We start from the raw sequence: 10,258 nt of genomic DNA on the forward strand, positions 1-10,258 counted from the left end.
GCCGTGGCAGTAACTCCATCACGGTGCTGTGCCTGCCGCCTGCAAGGAGCCAGGTGGATCGAGACAGACATGAGGCAGAGCTTGTTGTGTTGCCTCTGACATGGGATGGAGAACTCAAAATGCCTGGCCTCGTTCTGCTTCTCGTGCAGGTGGAAGGTACAGATGCACCAGGAAAAGCTCAAAGCCAGGTCTTTTATTCTATATTCAAATCTGTTTCTAGGCAGTGTTATCAGTCTCTGTCCTTTCTTTCTGTCAGCGAGCCCTGAAGAGAAGTGCAACGATGCTTTCCGCTGAGGATAACAGTTTCAGGTGGAGAATAAACGGAAGGTAAGAATAAACTGTCAAACATGAATCTTGCTTACAAGCAAATACTCTTAAGTACTTCAGTGACCATTTGCAATCACTGAGAAGACGTAGAGATGTAGCGATCAACAATCCATGTCTCTAAATCGAAGCAGAAAATTGAATTTCAGGCACTCTTCTTCTCTGTTGCACTCCATTTTAGTGAGAACTGAAGTGAAGAGATTTAACCTCATCTTCATTATTTTGGACCTAAGTAAGATCCCCAGCCAGAAAGGCTAGCTCTGCGGGGCATGGTTCATATGCAGTCCTACTACAGCAAAAATAATATTGTTATTGAGAGATGCCTTTAAAAAGAGCACAGAGAAACAAGAGAAAAGCAGTGAGTGAGAACACCGAATAACACACATTTTAAACACTCAGAAGAAACAGTGGGACTATCCACTGATCAGAAAGAAAGCAGTGTTGTGGTTTTCCTGGTTTCACTCTAAAATGCATCATCAGAACTCTTATCTCGTTTTCTGTTGCCTGATTATTCGCCACAGCCACACAAATCATACAGCAATGCCAGGCCTTTTCCTTCACAGTGGGTAGGTACACCCTTGAGCCAGCGCTGCTTCTGCTCCACCAGCTTTGCGTTTCCCTCTCGGCCCCTGTGGGTGCAGCTGAGACTCTGCTCAGCTACTCAGCACTGCTGCTGGGGCTGAGAAAGCAAGGACCTTTTCCATGCACTATGAGGTAGGACCTCCTCTTTCCCTTACCCCCAGCCCGAAATGCACACAAAGACCCGAGCTGCGTCCTACCAAAAATCCAGTTTTTGCCTGCTTTCATTTAGAGAATCCTGTACTCCTACGCACATCCTTTGGTACTCTGTCTTTGCTCCCTTTCAAGCCCTCTCACTTCAGAAATAACAGGGCTTTCCCCCTCCAATTCAGCATCCCACTCACTTTCTGCTCTACAGAATTTAGCAGAGGAATTGCCTTGGAATCAGCTTTCAGGCTACAGCATCTTTTCAACTGACTAAAATGTTATCGTGCTGTATACCTAGAAGGTAAATCTGTTATCTTCCAAATGCACTCAGGTACCACCTGCCTAAAATACCTTGCTTTATGCTGTGTCCTCAGTTATGCAAGTATTTCATGCTCCATTAGCAGAGTCTACGTGAAGAGTGGATTTGTTTTCTAAGGGAAAAGGGAGCTAAAAAAAAAACCCAACTGGTATTTAGTGTCGAATGGCAGCCCTCATTCCCCACTGCTATAAATACTGTGTGGTCCTCTGGTATATGTTTTGACCAAATGTACAACAGCAAAATGTTTGGAAATCGTCGCCCGCCTGACTTATTATTATTATAGGTCAGCTTTTGTGTGGTGCCGCCTTTGAACAGGCTGATTCCTCTGCACTCCTCATATTGATACAGTTTGAAAAACTGACATCCAAATCTCACTCTGTAAGAATAACACAAACAGTGTGAATGCCTTTATGAATGGGAGCGCAGGTGCCCGTACAAAGACCTGTTGGCAAATTCCCGTAGTGATTCTCCCTATCAGGATTTGCTTCGCAGCTCTGTTAAAACCACCAACAAATGCATATTCTCATTGATAAAGCATTTTAAGCCCCTGATATGACAGACAGTTTTATATAATCCTATTGGAGGGGGAGAATTTTAACTACACCAAGTACGATATTGAATTAATATTCCTGTAAAGGTACGGTGTCCAAAAGCTAATCTGTTTTTAACCTGGCTGTATCACCTCGCCAACCAAAACCAAAAATTACTTCACCTTACAAAGTTTGCCACATCTTTGTTCCTCAGCTGTATGGTGTAATAATATCATTACTGTGACAACATCTAGAGTCATCTTCCCAGCTGCAGAGAGGAGTCAGAATGCATAAGGAAGAAACATAAAATGGGAAGAAGAAGGATCCTACTGATCAAAGACAGAGTTCATTCTTGAAAACAGAGAGCCTCTCTTATGAGCACTGTTGAAAGGACTTTCCAAACATCTTTTTATGTGACCCATGATGTTAGCTGGCAACAAGGTGAAACAAGAACGACTGAAAACATGCAAGTGTAAGCAACGTGGACCGTATAAAGCCATTAGCCACAGGCGCTTTGCTTTTTGGTTGTGCACAGAAAAAAGGTTTTTTTTCATAAAATGGAGGAGCACAAGCAATTTTTGATGAATTTGCCATCACCGCTGTACTTCATTACAGTATCTCTGGGAAAGCCATGAAGACCAGGCTTCTGTTACGCAGCACTGCCTTCAGGGTACATCTTTAGCATGTTTTAATGTATTTAAAAGTGCCTATGAAAGATGTGGATGGGCAGGAGCACGAGTAAGGTGAAGATAGGGAAGTACAGTGAAATTCCTGCCATGTGCACTACAAGAAGCTCCCTTTCAAAATCAACGCACATCTATTCATAGTGAACATGCAAATCATCCTCTCGCACCCATAATAGATATTCTCACACAACTGGCATAGTTTTATCCAACAGAAGTAGATGCAGCCATAAATCACAATAAGTTTATTACAGTCCTTAAAGAGTTTGGCCTTAGGCACAATTGGGTCCAGTAGGTCTGGCCTGTGGTAACAGAGGGAAAGAAACCTGTTTCCAGCACAGACCGGTGGAACACTTGTTACCAAAAAGCATCAGAGCCTAGAAGACCTGTGATTATAAAGCATACTTCCTCCTGACTGAGAAATCAATTACAAAGAATAGCTATAAAGCTGCAGAGGAAGAAATTTATAATGCACACATGAACATACGTTACTGGAGATAGATGGGTTCAGCAGCCTCTCTGAATTCTCCCGTAGGGAAGTCCACCTGTGAACACGCTGCAGTGAACCTGAACCCTTGTGCAGCTCTATGTGTTGTCCTTAGTAACAGGAGCAATCTGCACGGAAGTTAAGGGGTTTACTCACAAAGAGAAGGGCTACTCAGAAGAGTAAGCGTCTTGCTGGATTAGTAGCTGTTATGTATTAGAACTGCCACACCAAAAACATTGTGCCTGGAGGCGTCCTATTTTATTATGCACCATTTAAAAAGGAAATAAAATGCTTATAAAAGTAACAATGGAACACGCATGTACACATGCGCACAGACTTCAAGCACATCTTTTAAGCAAGCAGGCACTCCCCTTGTTAGCAGAGTTCCTTTTCCTTGGGGGCTCAAACAGATTCTGACCTCATGTCTGACATTTGCTGAAATTTCGATCTGAGCAGTTGCTGTCAGGAAGCCATCATTCACAATTTAGCATTGTTTAAGGATGCCTGTTCATGAGAAGGTCATGTCTGATATAGAGAGGGAGATAATAAATTTGGTCTCACAAGAAGTAATCCCTCTGGACTAGCACGAAGTGTATGGAAGAAAAGCAGATGAGAGGAAAAACCTTGTTGACGTTGTTGCTGTATCTTTTCTTCCTATAACAAATGATCCTTAGCTCTTGTTAGGGAGAAACGTGGGTTTGTGAGGCATCAGAAATCTCCCTCTGCTTCTGAGACTAGCTGAGAATTGACAGTAGATCTAGATTGTGTGATCTGTTCAGTTGTCAACCTCTAAGGGGAAAAAAGGTGATGCAGAAATGTGTTTAGAGAGAAGTTTCAGCAAGGATGGCTGCAACCCTCAAAGCCTAGACAGATGGGCATCTAAGAAGAAGCCTCACAGACACACACATAGAGGTCTGTGGCCTCCTCCGGCAAGCACCTAGACCATGAGCATGGCCCGTTGCTCTGAAGGGTGCAGGATCATGGGTAAAAACAGATGCAGCATCCAAGAAGAAATGCAAACCTGACTTAAGATAGAGCAAAAGTCAAGGCTTCGGTGAGGGGAAATGAAACAGCCTGGCTAGATGAGACTTCAGGCACAGAACCAGTGCAGAAATTGCTGAGTTCTGTGCAGAGTTCAGGTTGTGTGACAGGTTTCCATTAGCTGGGTCTTCCATTAGCCCATTTATTTAGGGCAAAATTTACATGCTGGCCTCAGAAGTGTTTTTCCAAATGTATTAATTGAAACAAACTTGTGTACAGTAACAGTATGCATACAGTAACATTTATGCATACAGGAACCAGAACCAGTACCCCTCTAGCATTTTTAAGTAGGTCTCAGAAGGTTGGTTTTTTTTTTTCCTAGAAGAAAGTTTTCATTATCTTTGTCCCCATTTAACAGGGGAAACAGAGATAAGAGACCTGAAACGTGAAGAGGCTTCTTCAAGCATAGGGCAGCGCTGTAAGACACCCATTTCAGGGCAATTCAGCTGTGCTTCAAACTGTTGGATGCTCTGACAGCTAATAGTAGCAAAGTGCTTCAAAATTATTACAGGTATTTTTTTTAGGCCTCTAAAGTTATGCGGCATCACTTCATTGGGACCCAGGCAGATAATTTAAAGTTTGGTTAATGGGCAAACAATGATAAAAATTTATTGTTTCTTCACAAATATAATGAAGACAAGACCAAGGCTCAGCACAGCGATTGTCCACCAAAGGACAGAGATGAAATTTGAAATAAACTATTATTTTTCATGCTGGGTGACAATACAAAGTGCTAGCGAAAGAAGGCAGAAGTAACCAGTGACTTAATAAGGTTTCTGAGGGAAGGCAGCCTCACACAGAGGTCTGCAGTATCGCCCAAAGAGGACGCCAGCATCATCACTAAAAGCTCAAGTGATCAAGGACTTGGGAAACGTCAGTAGTGCAGCCTGCGCATTCCTCTGCCGAACTTCAGCTGCACTTTGCATCCCAAACCACAGCAGCTCCTTCACTTTTGTCAATTAACAATACGATCCCACCAGCACTACCCAGGTTACATTGACTCTGGACACACAGACATCTTCAGTTCTGGAGCTTCATCCTGCTTATTTTCTCAAGTTACTTTTTCAAATGTGATTCCCTTTAAAAACAATTGAAGGGCCATCTTTGACTCTGTTTCAAGGTTAGTTCTGCAAAACATTTGAAAAGCAAGGAAATAAGAGCTTTCTCTCTTGAGAAGAAACACAGGAGATGGATTACTTTGTCTTAAAATGTCACACTGTGATGTGTGTCATCTTGAAGGCAAGTTTCACAAGTCATTAATTCAACCAGATGGTGGTGTAGAGTCTAATAGATAACAGAAGCTGACGGGGAACATAAATATCAACAAAGTTGTTGGTTGGTTGTTGTTTTTTTTTTACAGACACAACAGACTTTTCAACCTACCTATTCACTTTGTGGGAAATGCAACATCAAAAGTTTAACTTATATTTTAACATCGTTGCACAAAGAATAATTTTTTGGGTTCAGAGAGCATAACAGACATTTGCCCATACACCAGAAATGAAGCAAAGAACGAAGTCTTTGATGTGCAATTAAGCAGGCACCTGCTAACGTGTCCCCTTACACCAAGATGATAAGTGCAATTGTACCATCATTAACAGGATCTCCGCTGAACTGGAAGGGCCAAAATATAGGTAGGCATGTAAAAAATACACTCTGAATGTCAAACAATTCAGACAAGACATCACTGAGCACCATTCAAAAATCAATTGTTAAAATAAAAAAAAGTCCTCACCTGCCTAGTATGATGTCTTTTGTGGACTTGAAGATTCAAACAGACCTGATATCCATGAAAAGTGTTTGAAAAAAATGCATTGTGAAGTGCCACATAAAATCTGTTCCACAAATGAATACGGAGTAATCCTTTCCCCTGACTACTCAGCCTGAGGTACAAAAAGGAAGGGAAGTGACTACCCATGAGTTCTGCATATTAATACCTATCATAAGTAGCTTAGAAAAATACAACAGAAGGATAAAGCTGACTGACAAGGTTAAATGAACTTCCATTTTCCCTCTTCTCCATGTTCTTCAGTTGCAGCTGAGCAGACACAATTGCTCCACCACCACAGGGAAGTCTGTGCTCATGAGATTCCCAACCCAGCAGGAAACCTTCGAAATGTAGGCCACTTAACCAAACTGCATGAAACCACCAAGCTTTTTGATGTCAGGACACCAGGAAGCTCTAAATTGCAGCAAAAGCTTTTATTTATAGTTACTGTAACCACAAACCGAGAAAATAATTAAAAAAAAGATGGATCTCTTTTTCTAGAATTATGCCTTTTCAGAGAAGGAAATGGAAATTAAAATATTATCTATGAACCCTTAAGTAGCAGCTGCCTGTACTCTGAAGAGTATTAAGTGAAGGAGCCTGTGACTCTAAGTAAACCAAGAGTCAAAACAAAGAATCTTCCTGTGGTGGATTTCTCTAAGCTGATGCTGAATTCTCTGGATACTTGCCTTCAACTTCTTCTAGGCTTGAACTGGGTTAGATTTGACTTCTGTTTCTAGGTCATGAGTATAAAGAAGAGCTCTCCCAACTCCCATAGTGGTTGTTTGGTCATGGTTTTGATGGTGTCTCTGCTGGATATCAGTGCAATCATCTCATATTTTCTATTCCCAAACAAGAGAGGAAAGGTGTGTCAGAGGCGCTTTATTACAACTTTATCAGTTGCTAGGGTGCTCTCCCCGTTCCAGTGGTCATGATTTATAGCAGCTAATGCCAGAAATAGATGAAACTAGTCCCTGGAAAGGCCCAAGACAAGCTCAGTGCCTAAGCTGCTAGGTTCAAAGGGGCCAGAACGATTGAAGGAACACGCAGGCCGTGTGGTGGCTCAAGGCTTAGAGGGCAATTTTATCTTACAGTCCCAGCTGTCACAGCTTTGCAACAGTAAGTCTTATTTGACGTTGTGGTGTCCCACTAATAGCAAAGGAAGCGTATCCAGAGGGTGATACTACTGAGTATAAACCTGGATATCAACTACCTCCTTGCTCTGAAGGGAAGGAGAGTGCAAGAAAGGATTTTTGGTAGGAAAATGTGCTCATACGCCCGAGATTGTCACTCCAATCTTCAAAAAGAGCAAGAAGGAGGACCTGGGAAACTATAGGACAGTCACCCTCACCTCCATCCCTGCGAAGGTGATGGAACACTTCATCCTGGAGGTCATCTCCAGGCATGTAGAGGAAAAGAAGGTTATCAGAAGTAGTCAGCATGGGTTCACCAAGGGAACATCATGCTTGACCAACCTGATAGCCTTCTGTGATGGCATGACTGGCTGGGTCGACGAAGGGAGAGCAGTGGATGTTGTCTGTCTTGTCTTCAGTAAGGCATTCGACACTGTCTCCCGTAGCATCCTCACAGGCAAGTTAAGGAAGTGTGGGATGGATGAGTAGACAGTGAGGTGGACAGAGAACTGGCTCAGCAACAGAACTCAGAGGGTCGTGATCAATGGAGCAGAGTCTGGATGGAGACCTGTCCCTAGTGGTGTTCCTCAGGGGTCTGTGCTGGGTCCAGTCCTGTTCAACATATTCATCAATGACCTGGATAGTGGGGTAGAGTGTAACCTCAGCAAGTTTGTTGACGATACCGAGCTGTGAGGAGTGGCTGATACACCAGAAGGCTGTGCTGCCTTCCAACGAGACCTGGACAGGCTGGAGAGCTGGGCTGAGGGGAACCTGATGAAATTCAACAAGAGCAAGTGCAAGGTCCTGCACCTGGGGAGGAACAATCCCCTGCAGCGGTACAGGCTGGGGGCTGAACTACTGGAAAGGGGCTCTGCTGCGAAGGACCTGGGAGTGCTGGTGCACAACAAGCTGACCATGAGCCAGCAATGCGCCCTTGTGGCCAAGAAGGCCAACAATATTCTGGGGTGTATTAAAAGGAGTGTGGCCAGCAGATCGAGTGAGGTTATCCTCCCCCTCTACTCTGCCCTGGTAAGACCACATTTGGAGTACTGTGTCCAGTTTTGGGCCCCCCAGTTTAAGATGGACAGGGAACTGCTCGAGCAAGTCCAGTGGAGAGCTACGAAGATGATCAGAGGACTGGAGCATCTCCCTTATGAGGAAAGGCTGAGAGACTTGGGTTTGTTTAGCCTGGAGAAGAGAAGACTGGGGGGAGATTTCATCAATACCTATAAATATCTAAAGGGAGGGTGTCAGGATGATGGGACTAGGCTCTTTTCAATAGTGCCCAGTGACAGGACAAGGGACCATGGGCACAAGTTGGAACACAGGAAGTTCCCCCTCAGTATGAGAAAAAACTTCTTTCCTGTGAGGGTGACAGAGCAGTGGCACAGGCTGCCCAGAAAGGCTGTGGAGTCTCCTTCCCTGGAGACATTCAAAACCCACCTGGATGCGTTCCTGTGCCCCCTGCTCTGGGTGTCCCTGCTTAAGCAGTGAGGTTGGACAAGATGATCTCCAGAGGTCCCTTCCAACCCCAACCATTCTGTGATTCTGTGATTTGTGGCAAACTTGAAAACCTCACTTCAGCAGCAAAAAGAAAACACAACTCTGCCCACATGTAGTTACATACTGTGGATCTGACTGTCAAAATACTTCCCACAGCTGAAACCTGGGAAAGAGGCATACACTTTATTGCTGCTGAGACCTATTACTGGAACAAATAGTGTGCTGTGTTTTGCAGTTATAATAATTATAAATGTCAAACATCTTGCAAAGTCTGCATTTTTTCTTCTGCAGATTTTCAAAATACAAAAATGCTGAATAAGCAGATAATTCCTCAGATGGAAGATTGGGAGTTTTGTTTATATATGTTGGTAGTTTTACAGAGTTAAGTTAGTTGTTCGAGGCTGAAGAGGAAATGAATGCATAAGGCATTCATTTAAGTACATCTTCGAGTAACACTTTATTTCAGCACAGAACAGATTTAACAAAGGATGCTCTATTCATTGAGGTTAGAGTCTTTAAGGCTGCTAAGTTTGGAGCACCAATAAGGGATACAGGCTGGCAAAATTTCAGTCCTAGGGTTTAACTATAGCCTTTGCTGTTCTGCCTTGGATGCCATACTCATCTAGATTAATTCAAATATTATTTATTTTCCTGCATGATACAGATCAGAGAAGCAGATACGCTTGGGTTTTGAGACATTATCTGCTCGGTGACTCCAAATTTTTGGGTGATCAACTCAAAATATTCCCAACATGTCTAATCTCAGTGACTCACTTTATGATTATTCAACACGAGACAGCCTTAGGAGTCAGATTTCCAGAGGGGTTAATTACTCACAACCCAAATGATTCATAGTAACTCTAAAATATCATTGTAAAACCATAGGGAGAATACATTAAACCCACAAAAACCTCAGCAAGACATTTCAGAACAGACTACCCAACAACCCCTCTAACGCAGCAAGGATCTGGTAGACCCAATTCTACCAAGCCTATTACCTAATTTCATATGAACAGAAACATCTTACAGCATGAAAAAAAACAAAATTGAGGAGCTTGTAGAGTTTAAATTGATTTTCAATGTGTCTGTTAGGTTCTCTGAATATTTTCTTTCTCCTGACTGCTAACTTGGAAGAATACAGTGAGAAATTCAGCTTTTTGTATGTTTACAGCCTGCTCAGTAACAAGGTTCAGCCAGTTCTATCAATTAGAAAACATTCCTCTTGCTCCTTTAGGAGCACTCAAGCGCTGTAAAATGGTATACTAGCCTATTTACTTATCTCAATTTTCTAATACGATAGGAATTAACCCAAGCATAAGTTTAAACATTTCAAAAACAAAGTAACTGCCATGATATCCGTGACTCACTATTTTATTGGCTTCTGCATTATCTCTGTAGCAGACCAGCATTTAATTTGCAGTGTCTTCCTTAAATTTTGTAATCTGCTTTTCATGAGCAGCGTGTTTTGTCCCAGTTGCTCTGCAAGCCATGCAGTTGTACCCCTTGACAGGATTGCTGCATAATCTTCAGACGTTAGCTAGATTTTTTTTAACAGTTAAAAACCCATGAAGTCAGATGGATGCGTTTTCATCTTCAGGTGAGAATCCCCACAGCAACAATATGTTTGCATATGCTTAGTTATGTTTGTACGTGTTACGATTACATGCATCCAGAAGTAACACATACAGATTTGATAGCCATTGATAATGTGGTGGGTTGACCCTGGCTGGACACCAGGTGCCCA

This window comes from Phalacrocorax aristotelis, chromosome 1 (assembly GCF_949628215.1).
Source record: "Phalacrocorax aristotelis chromosome 1, bGulAri2.1, whole genome shotgun sequence".
NCBI classification, from domain to species: Eukaryota; Metazoa; Chordata; class Aves; order Suliformes; family Phalacrocoracidae; genus Phalacrocorax; species Phalacrocorax aristotelis.